This window comes from Asparagus officinalis, chromosome 1, assembly GCF_001876935.1.
Source record: "Asparagus officinalis chromosome 1, Aspof.V1, whole genome shotgun sequence".
Lineage (NCBI taxonomy): Eukaryota > Viridiplantae > Streptophyta > Magnoliopsida > Asparagales > Asparagaceae > Asparagus > Asparagus officinalis.
Window position 1 is genome coordinate 35,177,904 of NC_033794.1, and position 13,694 is coordinate 35,191,597.

A 13,694-nucleotide genomic window follows, 5' to 3' on the forward strand; every position below is an offset into this window, starting at 1 on the left:
GCTTGAAAGATACCTGTTTGAGAACCAACATGTGCACAAAAAAACCGAGCACAAAATACCCAGCAAAACAACATATAGAACCAACATGTGCACAAAAAAACCGAGCACAAAATACCCAGCAACCAACATATAGAACCAACATGTAGAACCAACAAATGCCCACAAATGTTCTATGATAATATAGTGCACAAATAGCAACATAGAGCTAAACCCAACAACATAGAGCTAAGCAAGTTCGAATCAGCCTATTAACATAAAAACAGCCACGGGAGCTCAACGACGAGCACAAATTGCAACAAAATAGAGCTAAACAAGCTCGAATCGGCCTATTAACAAAAAAAACATCCACGGGAGCTCAACGACGAGCACAAATTGCAATAAAAAACCCAACAACATAGAGCACATATTATTCAATATCCATCCAAGGTTCTGACCTGTTGTATTATTCAATATTATTCAATAAATCCAAGGTTCGACGACGAGCACATATTATTCTATATACATCCAAGGTTATATAATTACTTTCCAGGCGAGAAGAAAAATGGTTGAAATAAATCCTTGTGCATATTAGAGATGCTTTAAACACATAACTAAGATTAAATCATCTAAAAATTTGTAAGCATAAATAGTCTAGGGATGCATCCAGTGAAACTGATGCCCTGGTGCCTGCCTTGAAGATCATGAGAAATCATTTTGCACCAATTCAAGATGAAATGGAACTTGTAAGAAATATGACATGCAAACTATTATGAAATGCATCTTCCTTTTTAAGATGAAACTTTTTTACTTTTTCAGTTAATTGAACTATTGATCAGAAATGCGATAACAAATATTGGATGAATCTAGACGAATTTAGTGAAGTTGCTTCAGTTAAGATACAAAAACTGCGTCTCTTGGTTATCCATTCTCTCCTCCAACAAATCCTCTTTCCTATTTCAAATCTATCATTTAGATACAGAAACTTGGGGAAAACATAAAACCGTCCAGTCACACTCATACAACACATATAACCACAACACAAGTACCTTCATGCAAACACACGCCTTGCACTTTTGAGAAGTCATAAGCTATAATTGTTGACCCAGGCTCGTAAAGTTGCCACAGTTACTCTGGTTTATACCAGAATTGTCGAAATTCTTGGAGGTAAATGAAATATCCATTAAAGTTGTGACACCTATTTTCCACATAAAATCTCTAGAATGAGTTTACCTAAATTCATGACCGTCTCAAACTAATCCTTATGTTGACAGGATTATTAAAATCTCTAGAATGAGTTTACCTAAATTCATGACCGTCTCAAACTAATCCTTATGTTGACAGGATTATCCACTTAGACTGTGTAATAAAAACACCTCTCATGACCGTCTCAAACTAATCCTTATGTTGACAGGATTATCCACTTAGACTGTGTAATAAAAACACCTCCAGGGATAACACATTGACAGCCTCGCAAAAGGTATAAAACATTTACCCAGTTCAAAGAAAGTTTGAAAATTTTCACAATCAGTTGAAGTATAGAAATTCCCAGTCTAAACTCTTGAAACCTGATCATTCCTTCTTTACTTCTGTCAGTAATATGTTCAAACTGTCTCAGCATCAACATTTATAAATTTTAATTCATCTAAATCTCTACAAACCCACTAACATGATCCGTGAATCAACAGATTCATAGAATATGGCATCAGGGACGACATATCTAGTCTAGAACTAAGTCATACAACCATTTTCAATTATGCCAAGTGATCGACCCAAGAGATCCTATCCTTGCATGTGTAATTCAAAAGAAAATTTCTTCCGCAATAATTATGTAAAAAAATCCGAAGTAAGCCCCTTGAAGATCTCTAGCAAAATTTATTCCAGAAAGAGATATCCTCGACATTCATGATGATAATTATAGTTTCAAAATTATTCTTCTCGTCAACCATCTTATGATAAAGTTATATCTAAGTTCACAAATTCCCCTGCAGCTTAAAATTGAGAACCCACATACTTATGCTAACATCTGGCATGTTCATTTTCTCCCAAATGAAAACTGACGTGCACAAAAATTTGAGCTCTACAGAAGGAAAGTCAGTAATTGAAGTATTTTGAAATGGCTACTAGCAATTCTCCAAAAAAAGGATGCTACAGGACAAAAGACGATAGGAACAAAAAGCTTAAATTCACATAACAAACTTCAACTTAAATTTTTACGCATTTAAAAGCATAATTCACCATTAAGTAACTCTAAATTAACACTACAATCACTCAAGAATTGTCTACATCCTACTGGACAAAAATAAGAGCAACAAATCCCCAAATTTTGATCCTTTTGATACAGAAAGAGACATTCTACTCAAAGCAACACAACAAACAAAATCAGTTTAATTACATAATTATTTGTGACTCCAGATTCTTAATTCGATCTAATTACTTCAAAATTTCAAAAAAAAAAAAAAAAATTGCAATCTACTCCTAAAATTAGTCAAACGGAAAAGGAATCACAGATCTCTCACCGAAAGTGAATCCAAGCGAGCTCATGAGTGCCTTATTACAGATCACGATCGAGACCGATGAAACCAGCAACAAGCTCAAGGCACCAACGGTCCCTAGCTGGTACCTATCACCTTCGCCCATTCTTGATCGCTAAATCAACGCTACAAACAAAATATAGCACTAAAACATCCAAACGCAAGACCTCAGAGCTCCAATCGAGAGCTCCTTCTCCGAAACCTAGCGAGATCGAGATCTCAGAGACTGAACTGGAACCGTAACCCTAAATCTGAGATCGGGATCTGAATTTGACCTGAATCTTTCTCGAATTGTAGAAAACCTAGGCAAACAGAGAGCAACAGTAAAAAGAGATCTGTGAGGTTCTTGATTTCTAGACGAAGTCTGCCGCCATTCGGGGGTCAGCGAAGGGAACGCCGTCGTCGCCGACGAAGTTGGTTGCCATCAAGATTTCAGATCTGAACAGCCGTCGCCGACGAAGTCTGCCGCGGGAGTTTCTGGCGGGAGCGATGCGAAGGAGGTAACTCTAGCTCACCAATGAAATCAACGAGGAAGAAAAAATTCGACGTGGGCAGGGTTTTTGTCGATTTCACTCATTTGGGGAAGGAATTGAGGAAGAGAAAAAACCCCTCCGTGAAGGCGATTTATGAGTTTGTTTCCCTCTTCAGCGCTAGCAAAACAAAGGTGGGGAAAAAAACTAAGGAAACCAAAAATCCAACGTGGAGGAGAAAAAATCAACGTGGAGGGGAAGCAAAAATTTTTCACATGGTTTTAACCCCTTATAAGCAAAAGACCAATTTACAATTCTTGATGATTCAACATTAGTGTAAAAATAGGTACACAAAAAATTGGTTTAAGCATTTTAATTAAAAATACAATTTATATTGGACAACTTAGATCAATTTACAAAATATTGAATCTTAAATAATATACCAAACTGCTAAAATACAAAGTGAGTTTAAAGTTAATTTAGTGTAATATTTTAAATCAGTGATTTTAGAAGCAGACAAGTATAAAATAAATAGGGCTAAAACTTTAGGTTCATAGGCAAAGAAACATTATTGAAGGGAACAAATCTAAGTAGAAATAAGGGCTAAATCTTTGGATTCACAGGCAAACGACTAACTTATAGTCCACTATATCGCAAATATGGGAAAAAATGGTCTAAATATTTGATTTAAATGTACAAATATACCTTACCATTTAGGGAAAAAATCATAATCTGTACTATTATAACAAGAGGAATGGGGTGTTAGAACTGTTCGCGGTGAAAATTGCCTTCATTGAATTCATTGTTATCTCAAGTAATTGCTTTTTGGTTATAAAAGATCCGGTCTTTTTTAGATCCGGTTACAACAAAATCAAAGAAAAAAAGAAAAAGATTACAACTTTCCTTTCGAACGAATCACGAGCTCCTGTTTTACGGTCGCTCGCTTGTGTGGGTTCTTTGCCAACGCCGGGGTTAATCCATGGACCACTGCGCGATCTAGATCCGGTCGGATCTACACGGTATGATGGGTGGAAATAATAGGGGGGGGGGATTAATTCACCAAGGAAATAATCGCCCTTAGTTCTCGGGATCAAAGACCAAGCTTTGATCCGGAGTGTGATCTCGTGTAGATCTCAGATCTGATCTTTACCTCTCTCGAACTCCTGCCTTTTGTGACGTGGACGTTCACCGAGAACCAGATCTGAATGTTCAAGTCCTCAAGTCTTCAAAACTCCAAGCTCAATCTTCAATTCGGCAGAGTTTCGGCTCTCAAAGTTCCAACCTTTTCAAATGAACCAAAGGGGGCCTATTTATAGGCTTTCTGAACTGTGCCCGCGCACAGATCTGGGTCGGCCACCTATAGGTGGCGGGCACTGGGCCGAGCCACCTATAGGTGGCTCGGCCTTGGCCAAGCCCCCCTTAGGCGTTGGGTTTTATCGTTTTGCATTTTCGGTTCAGTCCGTGATTCGGTTGACTTAAACTCTGATTTGTCGATCTGATTTGGCAGTAAATCCGATTCCTGATTTGGCAGTAAATCCACCTCTGAGTTCTAGTCTGAAACTGATCTTGATTCGATCGTGATTCATCCGGGTCTGCCCTTGGTTGGATGACTCGTTGACTCTTCGAACCCTTGGCTTGATTCCACACGCGAATAGATGTATTCCGTTGCTTGCGTGCGATTCGTTAACCTCGTCGCCTCGTTGGTTCGTCGGTTTGTACCGAGCTGTGCTAAGGGACCTATAAGCAATTTTATACGCCTACAGATACCCCCACCAAAGTATTTCAGCCTCGTTCTTTTATAGAAGAGTCTGTAATACTTTGGATATGATTGTCCCAACCTTCAGTCGGTATAACGGGACTTCGGAATGGCTTTTGTTCTTGATTCCTTCAATCCTTCAGGCTATTCGGTGTTTTGTCGAATGTCTGTAAGGTTTTCGGTGCTGCATTTATTGTCTGATCGTTGTTGGAATTTTAAACTTGAAGTCGATTCCTGATTTTCTAATCTTTAGCTCGTGTTTGTTGGTTCAACATAGAACTGACCGTCAATTGTTGGCGTTGAGTCTTTATTTGCGACGCGTTGTCCGGCGTAGTGTTGTTGAGTTATCCTTAAGAATAGTTATAAAAATATTCTCCAGGAACTTCTCAACCAAAAATAGGGAATAGTTTATATTCATATACCTTATTGGAGTAATTTCTGTGCCCGAATGAGCTGAACCGGCTTGATGATGAGCCAAAAAAGGCAGTAATTAGGCTCAAAAAATCTTCTGATCCTTCCGAATATTTGGGAGAGGCAAGAATGAACCAATGACTGAACCCTCGGTCGATTTGAAGTTGTTTCGATGCTCGATCCAGCTTTAATTTGAATTTTGGTTTAAACCAGGTCTGGTTCGGTTCAACTTGGTCTGGTCCGGTTCAACTAAGCTTGGTTCAACATTATAAAAAGTGGTCTTTTCTCCTCATTAGGGCCGGCCCCCCTCTCTCCCTTATTTTTGGATTTCTCTTCCCTCGAGCATATGTTCTCCCTCAAAACTTCATAGTTGCATTAGATCTAGTCTTCCTTTGGATCTTTGACTGATAAATCCCTCAAAATTTCCATATTTAGAATTTCTCTCAGACCCCTCGAGCGTGTGGTTCGAGCCTCTTTCAAGATTTGATTTTTGTCGGATCCACGAGCTTTTCCTCAGGTAAATCCTCAACCATTTTAGCATATTTTATGCTTAATTCAATTTATGAATTTGTGGGGTCGCATGCGAGGGTTAGGATTAAGATTTGGCGCCTCGAGCTCACCTTTCAGGGGGGGAGAATTGCAAAAAGAGGAACTTTTTCTGGATCTGATCCTTTAATTTATTTTACAGGTCACCATGTCTCGTATTGCGCGGGGTCAATCCTCTACCACGTCGGCTGATGGCGCGCCTCCCTCTTATGCTGGTGAGCTATTTTTGGAAATTTACAAATTAGTCCATTTTTTCTTGGAAATTTACAAATTGGTCCTTTTTATCCCCATTGTGTTCTCCTTGGTGAGGCAATCGGGAAGAGCCTTGATTCTCCTTGGCGAGGATCGACGCTTTAAAGATATGTTTTGCTTGGTCAAAACCATATCTCAATATAAAGGGGGCGTTTTAACGCTGCATTGTGCCTTATAAGGCAGAGATATATTGTCGATATACCCTATCTTATAAGTGCATAATATGGCCAAATCGTCTCACCCTTTGTAAGGCGGTGAATCTATCTTACCTATTCGTAGGATGAGTTCAACTTCCTTTTATAATTGAGACTAACAAATGTTTAAATGTTTGCTTCCAGTGGAATATCCTTCTAGAGCGTTTTCATCTCACGCAGTGTATGGGCGTCGTGGCGAGTATTATTCGACTTCCGACGATTTTTCCCCTATCCCAGTCACTCCTCAGTTTGCTTCGGGCACATCGACAGAGGTTGCCCAAGTGGTGAAGGAAGGTGGACATCGAGCTCTTCGCCAGTTGGTTACAGATGCGCCTCTCGTGAAGGATGCCAGTTCGATTCAGCCTCTCAGGAAGACCAACTTTTTATTTGGCAACTCTGCCAGAGATCCGGATGCAGTGTTTATTGATGCCGAGCAGTGGCTTCATAAGACTGGCAGTGGTTTCATATATTTGCCAAAGATTCCTCGGCATCGTTCGTTGACCGAGCTCAGGCGTCAGGCTGTGACACGGGAGATGTCGTGGCGCTTGACGGAGGAGCATGAGAGCGTTCACTACGGCTACATCACTCATCAGGTAGATCCTGGTTCGAGCAGGAGTCATATCACTGGATTGCATCCTGGAGTATTGGGGATGGATGCACCGCCGCGTAACGAGCTTCTTGCCTCTGCTTCTACTTTGAAGAATCGCCTCGCTGCTTTAGGACGGGAGATGCCTGCGACACGTCACAGATTTTATGGTTGGGTCCATTCTTTGGACAAGCTTTGGTGGACTCGCATGACGAAGTACGTCTTGAGCGATGAAGCGAGGAGTTGCACGCTTGTGGTCTGTATGCAGCCGTTCGTGCCACCATGTATGGTTTGCCTGTTAGCGCGAAGCATTTCTTCACTTTGTGCGAGCTCTATAACCCGGATTCGAACACTTTTCTGACCCGGTAAGGGGAGTTGGGCTTGGCCCTCCATGAGATGCACAAGATTTCTGGTTTGCCTATGGTACAGATGCTATATCAAGAATATTTTTCCTCCAACCAAGAATTAAGTCAGCTGAAGGATCGCATGCCCGATCGCTACGAGACTTTATGGGACCTCACATGTCACTATCATATCGCCTTGGCGCAGTCTGAACCTTTAGCGAAGAGGGCTAAATCCCATGTGAGCCAGAAACAGTTTGCGTCTTATTTGTTCAGGAATCTAGAGAGCAACTCTGGCGAGGCTATTTGTGAGCTGGCACCACTCACTCCTTCAAGGGTTAATAGTCTACTGAAGAAGGTTGATGCTCATTCCTACACTATTAGCAGTCCCGAGAGTGGTTTTCCTACAGGGACCAAGTTTAAATCATTCTTGTGGCATGCGACCGCGCCGATTCGACCAATGACCCTTCTAGCCGGTTACCTCGCTATCTGGTTAAAGAAATGTGTGGTCCCATATCAGTCTAGTGATATCTTGCCATTGGAGGTGCTCTACCCAGCGGTTCAGCTTGCCTACAAAAAGGAACTTTCGCTTCTTCCAGTGATGGTGGCTAACATTCATCGAGGGCTTCGACAGATTTCTAGTGCTTTTACACGGAAGGAAAGTGAATCATCGGCTCAGATTCCTACTATTAAGGTGGAGCTTCCGTACACTTATTTGATGGCTTGGTTCGTCCTTCATCGTTCTGATATGATGTCAGTACCGTATGCCTCAGACCCCTCCGCTCCCCTACTACAGTTGTTTGAGAATGGCAAGTGGGAGGGGCGAGGATTCCCTGACGTCAGACAGCAGCAAAAGGTCCACAAGTGTTGGGCGTATCCACTTGCTTTCCACAGTTCTCCGGCCGATACGGCGAGTGTCTGATTGATGAGGAAAAGCCGAGGGGGTATCGAACTCATTTAGACGTCGGCTGCTTTAACTGGCTGGTGAACATCAGGCCGGGTTATCTGACTTTCCGGGTGAGGAATCAGTGTTTCATAGAGCCATACCTACCCTGCCGATTCGCTCGCCAGTTTGGCTATGATCAGCTTTATGTCGGGAATCCACGTCAGCAGCTTCGGACCCACGGCGGTTTGGTGGACGGTCTTTGTGCATGGTTTTGGACCGTGACGGGCTGTACTGGTGCTAAGTTCAGTCTCCCGAGTACTGAGCGACAGTTGAACCTCACCTTCTTAAGCTGCAAGTGGTTGTTAGCAGCTAATAAAACTGTCCCCATAAAGCCGATTGCAGAGCTAGAGGCTGAGGAGGCTTCTCAGGCTGATTCTCGTATGATTTGGGAAAATGCTCGATCACAAAGGGCACGACACAAGACTCGTCGGATTGAAGAAGAGGGAAAGAAGATCTTTCATTCTGCTGATGAAGCTTCAGGCGGAGATCTCGAAGAACACGAGGACTGTTCTGAACGAGGTCAGTTTCTTACTCTTTCCTTTTATCTTCCAGAATTATTAAGCCTGACAATGGTTTGATGTTTCAGGGACCACAGCTGACCAAGATGAAGAGTTCCGTCCTTCTCCCCAGGCGAGACCTTCGATTATTGTCCCTGTTGCTAGGCGGAAGAGATTAGCCCGCGAGCCGCGTGCAGTTTCGCGAGCATCTGATACGGATTTGGCCAGTGACGATCCTGCCAGTGATGGAGGTAACATCTACCCTATAGACCAACCTCTTGATCATTCAAAACTTTGACTCATGCTTTTTCATCTCTATATAGGAGAGCATGGGGAGAGAGAGATGAGTCCTGATCCTATTTTTCATGATTTTACATCTTCTGGTGAGCCCGACTCACCGCACGAGGTGGAAAGGCCTGCCGAAGTTGGCGACATTAGGGAGACTGTCAATGTAGGATCCGGTTCGATGAATCCAGGTACATCCACCATTAGCAATATACAAAGGAGTTGAATGATTCGGATTTTGTGCATTCCTTGATTGTCTCTGTGCTTCTCGCTCTTTTAGATAATTTGCAAGAGGCAAACGTGGGTCTTGGGAATAGAGAGGCTGACGCACCTATAAGAGGTAACTCATTTCTATTGGTTGTAGTCTCTTTATTCTTCTTTCGTACTTATATCCTCTTGTATCAGATTTCTTGACTGATGATTTTGACGAGGAAGGCTTGCTTGTGGACACTCCGATGCTCTATTTTATGTATGGCTCTCCTCAGATTGATGATCAGTTGCCTGGAGATGTATTTCCTGAGTCTACGCTCCCTAAGAATTCCGAGGATGGTTTTTCTGAAGGTACGTAGCTCTTCTCAAGTTAATTATAGGACTAGCCAATTTTTGACTAATGCAACTATAATGTGATGCATCTGAGGATTCTACTTCGTATTTGACAGGAGCTTTTGTCGAGACTGATCCTGTTGAGTCGGCTGTGGGACCAACTACACCAGTTGATACACCCCCAGCCGTTAACCTCCCCCATAGATTGGGCAACTGAGAAATGTCATTTATTTCCTCTTTTAAGGCTTTTGACGGTCCTTTTTGCGTAGGGCTTTCTTCTCGGCTTCATGTTCTTGTGAGGGAGTTATTATCAGACGATGACCCTGAGAAGATCATCATTTGCATAGAAGTCCGCTCTTTCTTCTCCTTCGTGAATGCTATGATTGGCAAGCTCTTCCACGACGGATTTTTCCTTCATCAGTTTAAATCTTTTCTTGATTCTAAGATAAATTCCATAAGGGATGTAGGATACCCGGATCTGGCGAAGGCTATTGTTGATGATCTTGATTACCTAGAGCATGAGCTTCGGATGTTTCACGAGCTCCGGGATGCAGGTGCCTCTTCATTCATTGCTGCCGAGTTTGATACTCGCTTACAGACATGGCGCGATACTCGGCTTTTTGCTGAGCTCGAGATTCAGATGCAACGGGATCGAGTGGACCGAGTTGAGGCCCACCTGTCTGCTAGATCATCTTCACTCACTGAGCTTGACTCTTCTATTACCTCTTGTGAGACCCAGATAGACCAGCTCCGAAGAGATCTCCGTGAGAAAGAGGAGACTTTGAGTATTCTTCAGATGACGAAGATACAGGATCAGCAAGCCCACACTGCTTTATCTGAGGAGTTGAAATCTTTGAAGCAGAAGCTGACCGAGACGGAGGAGGTTGCTGCGAAGACTTTAGCCACCACCGAGGAGTCCATCAGAGTTGAGCTGAGGCAAGCTTATGATGAGAAGCTGTCTAAGCTTATTCAACAGATTTTTGGCCATGTTTTTGATGTATGATTTCATTTGCTGAATGTTTTGACTTTTGATCCTTTTAGTGGAACTGGTTTTTATCTTTACCATTGTTACGGGAATAGGCTACCCGGCGACACGTGTTAGGTGTTGACTTTAGGATTTTTGGCTAACCCCCAGCCTTCAACGGGTTTGATTAGCCTTTACCGACTACCGTTTGAGTCGGGCTAGCATGCGGATTATCGGAATCCGTTCCGCATGTAACGTTGTGCTAAGGGAATGAACTCCCTTAGACTTCGTGCTATGATGTCGAATACATAGACTTCGCCATTGTTACGGGAATAGGCTACCCGGCGACACGTGTTAGGTGTTGACTTTAGGATTTTTTGGCTAACCCCCAGCCTTCAACGGGTTTGATTAGCCTTTACCGACTACCGTTTGAGTCGGGCTAGCATGCGGATTATCGGAATCCGTTCCGCATGTAACGTTGTGCTAAGGGAATGAACTCCCTTAGACTTCGTGCTATGATGTCGAATACATAGACTTCGCCATTGTTACGGGAATAGGCTACCCGGCGACACGTGTTAGGTGTTTGACTTATCCCTACTTAGGCTTCAGGATAAAATACCCCAGAATCGAACTCTGGTGTCTTTTTCTTCGGAGAAAGACTAAACCGGTAACGTGTGTTAGGCGTCGGTATATCCTTTCTTAGGATTTAGGATGAAATTCCCCATGCGTGTAAGGCATGGATTCTGGTGTTATTAATAACAACCTGTCACACTGCTGAATATGTGAGCGGGTGTTCTTTTTAACGATTAAGAATTAACCGGCGACGCGGGTTAAGCGCAGACTTATCCTTGCTTAGGTTTCAGGATAGAATACCCCAGAATCGAACTCTGGTGTCTTTTTCTATGGAAAAAGACTAAACCGGCAGCGCGTGTTAGGCGCAGACTTATCCCTGCTTAGGATTCAGGATAAACTTCCTAGGATGAATCCTAAATTGACAAATTTTGGAAAGATTGGTGCGGGAAAGGAAGAATTTAATATTCTATTTCCCGGTCTTCTTTTAGGGTGAAGGCGAACCTGAAAACAAGGAAGGAAGAATTTTATATTCTATTTCTTGATTCTGGAAAGGAAGAATTTTATATTCTATTTCCAGTGCAGAAGAAACTAGGAGTGGGATCTCTACTCCGAGAATCTAGAAAAAACTAGATAAACTTGCCTTTTATAGGATTGGTTATCTAAAGATGAGTTTTTTTCGTTTATCGAAATGAAATTTCAACTTCGGTTATAACCATGAGAAGGCTTAACCAAAGAGAAGAGAATGGAGTTCTTTCGTTTATCGAAAGGGGGCTCCGAACTGAAAGTAGACCTCTTGTTCATGGAGAGAATCAAGAGGACCAGAAGGACACTTTTGGTGGATTCACTGTCAGTTGAAATTGATCAGTGAGGGATTTTGGTGGTGAAAAAGATTTTGGGTTATCCTCTAGAATATTAAGTGTAATATTCTTTAAGGAACTTCCCAGTAAATGAGTTATCCTGAATGCACTAGGGATAGTACTTCTTCAGAAACTTCCCATTTATTGGCATTAATTGACTGTCGCCCTCTTGAGTAATCAGGCGATATGCGCCGTTTGAGTAGACAGTGTCTATCACAAACGGTCCTTCCCATTTGGGTTCGAATTTACCTTTCTTCTTGGAGTTGAGGATTATCGGTCGACGAGCAGCGAGGACCAGATCTCCTTCCTTGAAGCTTCTCTGTCGGACTCTTTTGTTAAAAACCCTAGATATTCTGGCTTGATAGAACTCAATGTGTTGTTGAGCTTCCTAGTGCTTTTCATCCAACCTCTCGAGTTCTTCAAGGCGTTTTTGATGTTGTTCTTCGGTTGTCATCTCAGTTGCGAGAGCGATCCGAAGAGATGTGATTTGGATATCCAATTGTAGTACAACTTCACATCCGTATACCAACGAATACGGGGTGGCTCCTGTAGGTGTACGTATGGTGGTGCGATAAGCCCAGAGTGCTTCACCGAGTTTATCGTCCCAGTCTCGTTTATTGGTCTTCACGAGCTTTGACAAGATCTTAATGATCGTCTTGTTGAACAACTCAGCTAATCCATTCGCAGCGGGATAGTAAGCTGTTGATGAAATATCTTCAATTTTGAACTTGTCACAAAACCTGACGAAGGCGTTGCTTATGAAATGTGGACCATTGTCATGAATGATCCGTCTTGGCACACCGTGTCGGTATATGACATGATGCTTAATGAAGTTGATGACGTTGTTTGTCTTCACTTCTCTAAGCGGAATTGCTTCAGCCCACTTTGAAAAGTAATCCGTGATCGCAAGAATGAATCGATCACCTTTGATTGAAGGGGGAAAAATAGGACCAACAATGTCCATACCCCATGTCTCGAACGGCCAAGACGTGGTTGACGTGTGCAACTGTTCTGGCAGTTGATGCATATAATTTGCATGTATTTGACAAGCATGACACTCTCGGGCGTATTCGATTGCGTCACGAACCATCGTTGATTAAAAATATCCCATTCTCCTGATGCGATCATACAGTTTAGGACCAGGCTGATGCGCACCACATTCTCCTTCGTGTGCTTCCTTAAGAACTTCTTCTGCTTCTTTGTTCGAAAGGCATCGGAGTAATAAACCATCGTACCCTCTACGGTATAACATGTGGGTCTCGGTATTGTAGAAGAATTTTGGCGCTCTTCGGCGAATTGATTCCCTTTCTTTTACGTCTTCTGGCAAAATACCATACTGGACGTAGTCAATGATGGGAAAACGCCAATCTCGGGACTCAGACCCAATTTGAGTTGAATTCACCTCCTTGGCATTTATGTTTCCATCGTCTTCTTCTTCAATATCCATATCGTATATGGGTATGCAGAGCTGATGCGTCCTTACTGTGACTAACAGCTCAGTTTCGGGAGGCTGCGCAAGTGAAACCGCTAGTGCTGCCAGTGCATCCGCATAAGCGTTCTGGAGACGGGGGATATATTCAATGAAGAATTCTTCAAAAGATTCTGCTATTTTGATGGCCTCCTGGTGGTATGGGATCAGGTCTTGGTTTCTGACTTCATACTCTCTACGGACTTGGTTGACTATCAATTGAGAATCCCCAAAAGCTTCGAGATATTCGACCCCCAGCTCTTTGGCGAAACTGAGTCCAATGAGAAGGAGCACAGACTAGTCAATGAATAAGCTCGAGGCATCACATGCTTCCCCGGGGAGATTAAGACAACTCCAACCCCGGAGGAAACTGTAGAACCTCCCGGGGTTATTACCCTATTAACTGACCTTGAGGCGCCATCGAAATATAATTGCCATACCTGTTGGTGTGACGTAGTGTTAACCTCGTGGGTTTCGTCCGGCAAGTCATCATAT

General features: G+C 42.7%; 1 long non-coding RNA gene across 1 annotated transcript; it reads right to left on the bottom strand.

Annotated features, from left to right (window-relative positions):
- LOC109822679 lies at positions 2,280-3,243 on the bottom strand. Its single transcript, XR_002242216.1, has 2 exons — positions 2,786-3,243; positions 2,280-2,712 (listed from the first exon to the last, which is right to left on the bottom strand). It is a non-coding gene; the product is annotated as an uncharacterized LOC109822679 (long non-coding RNA).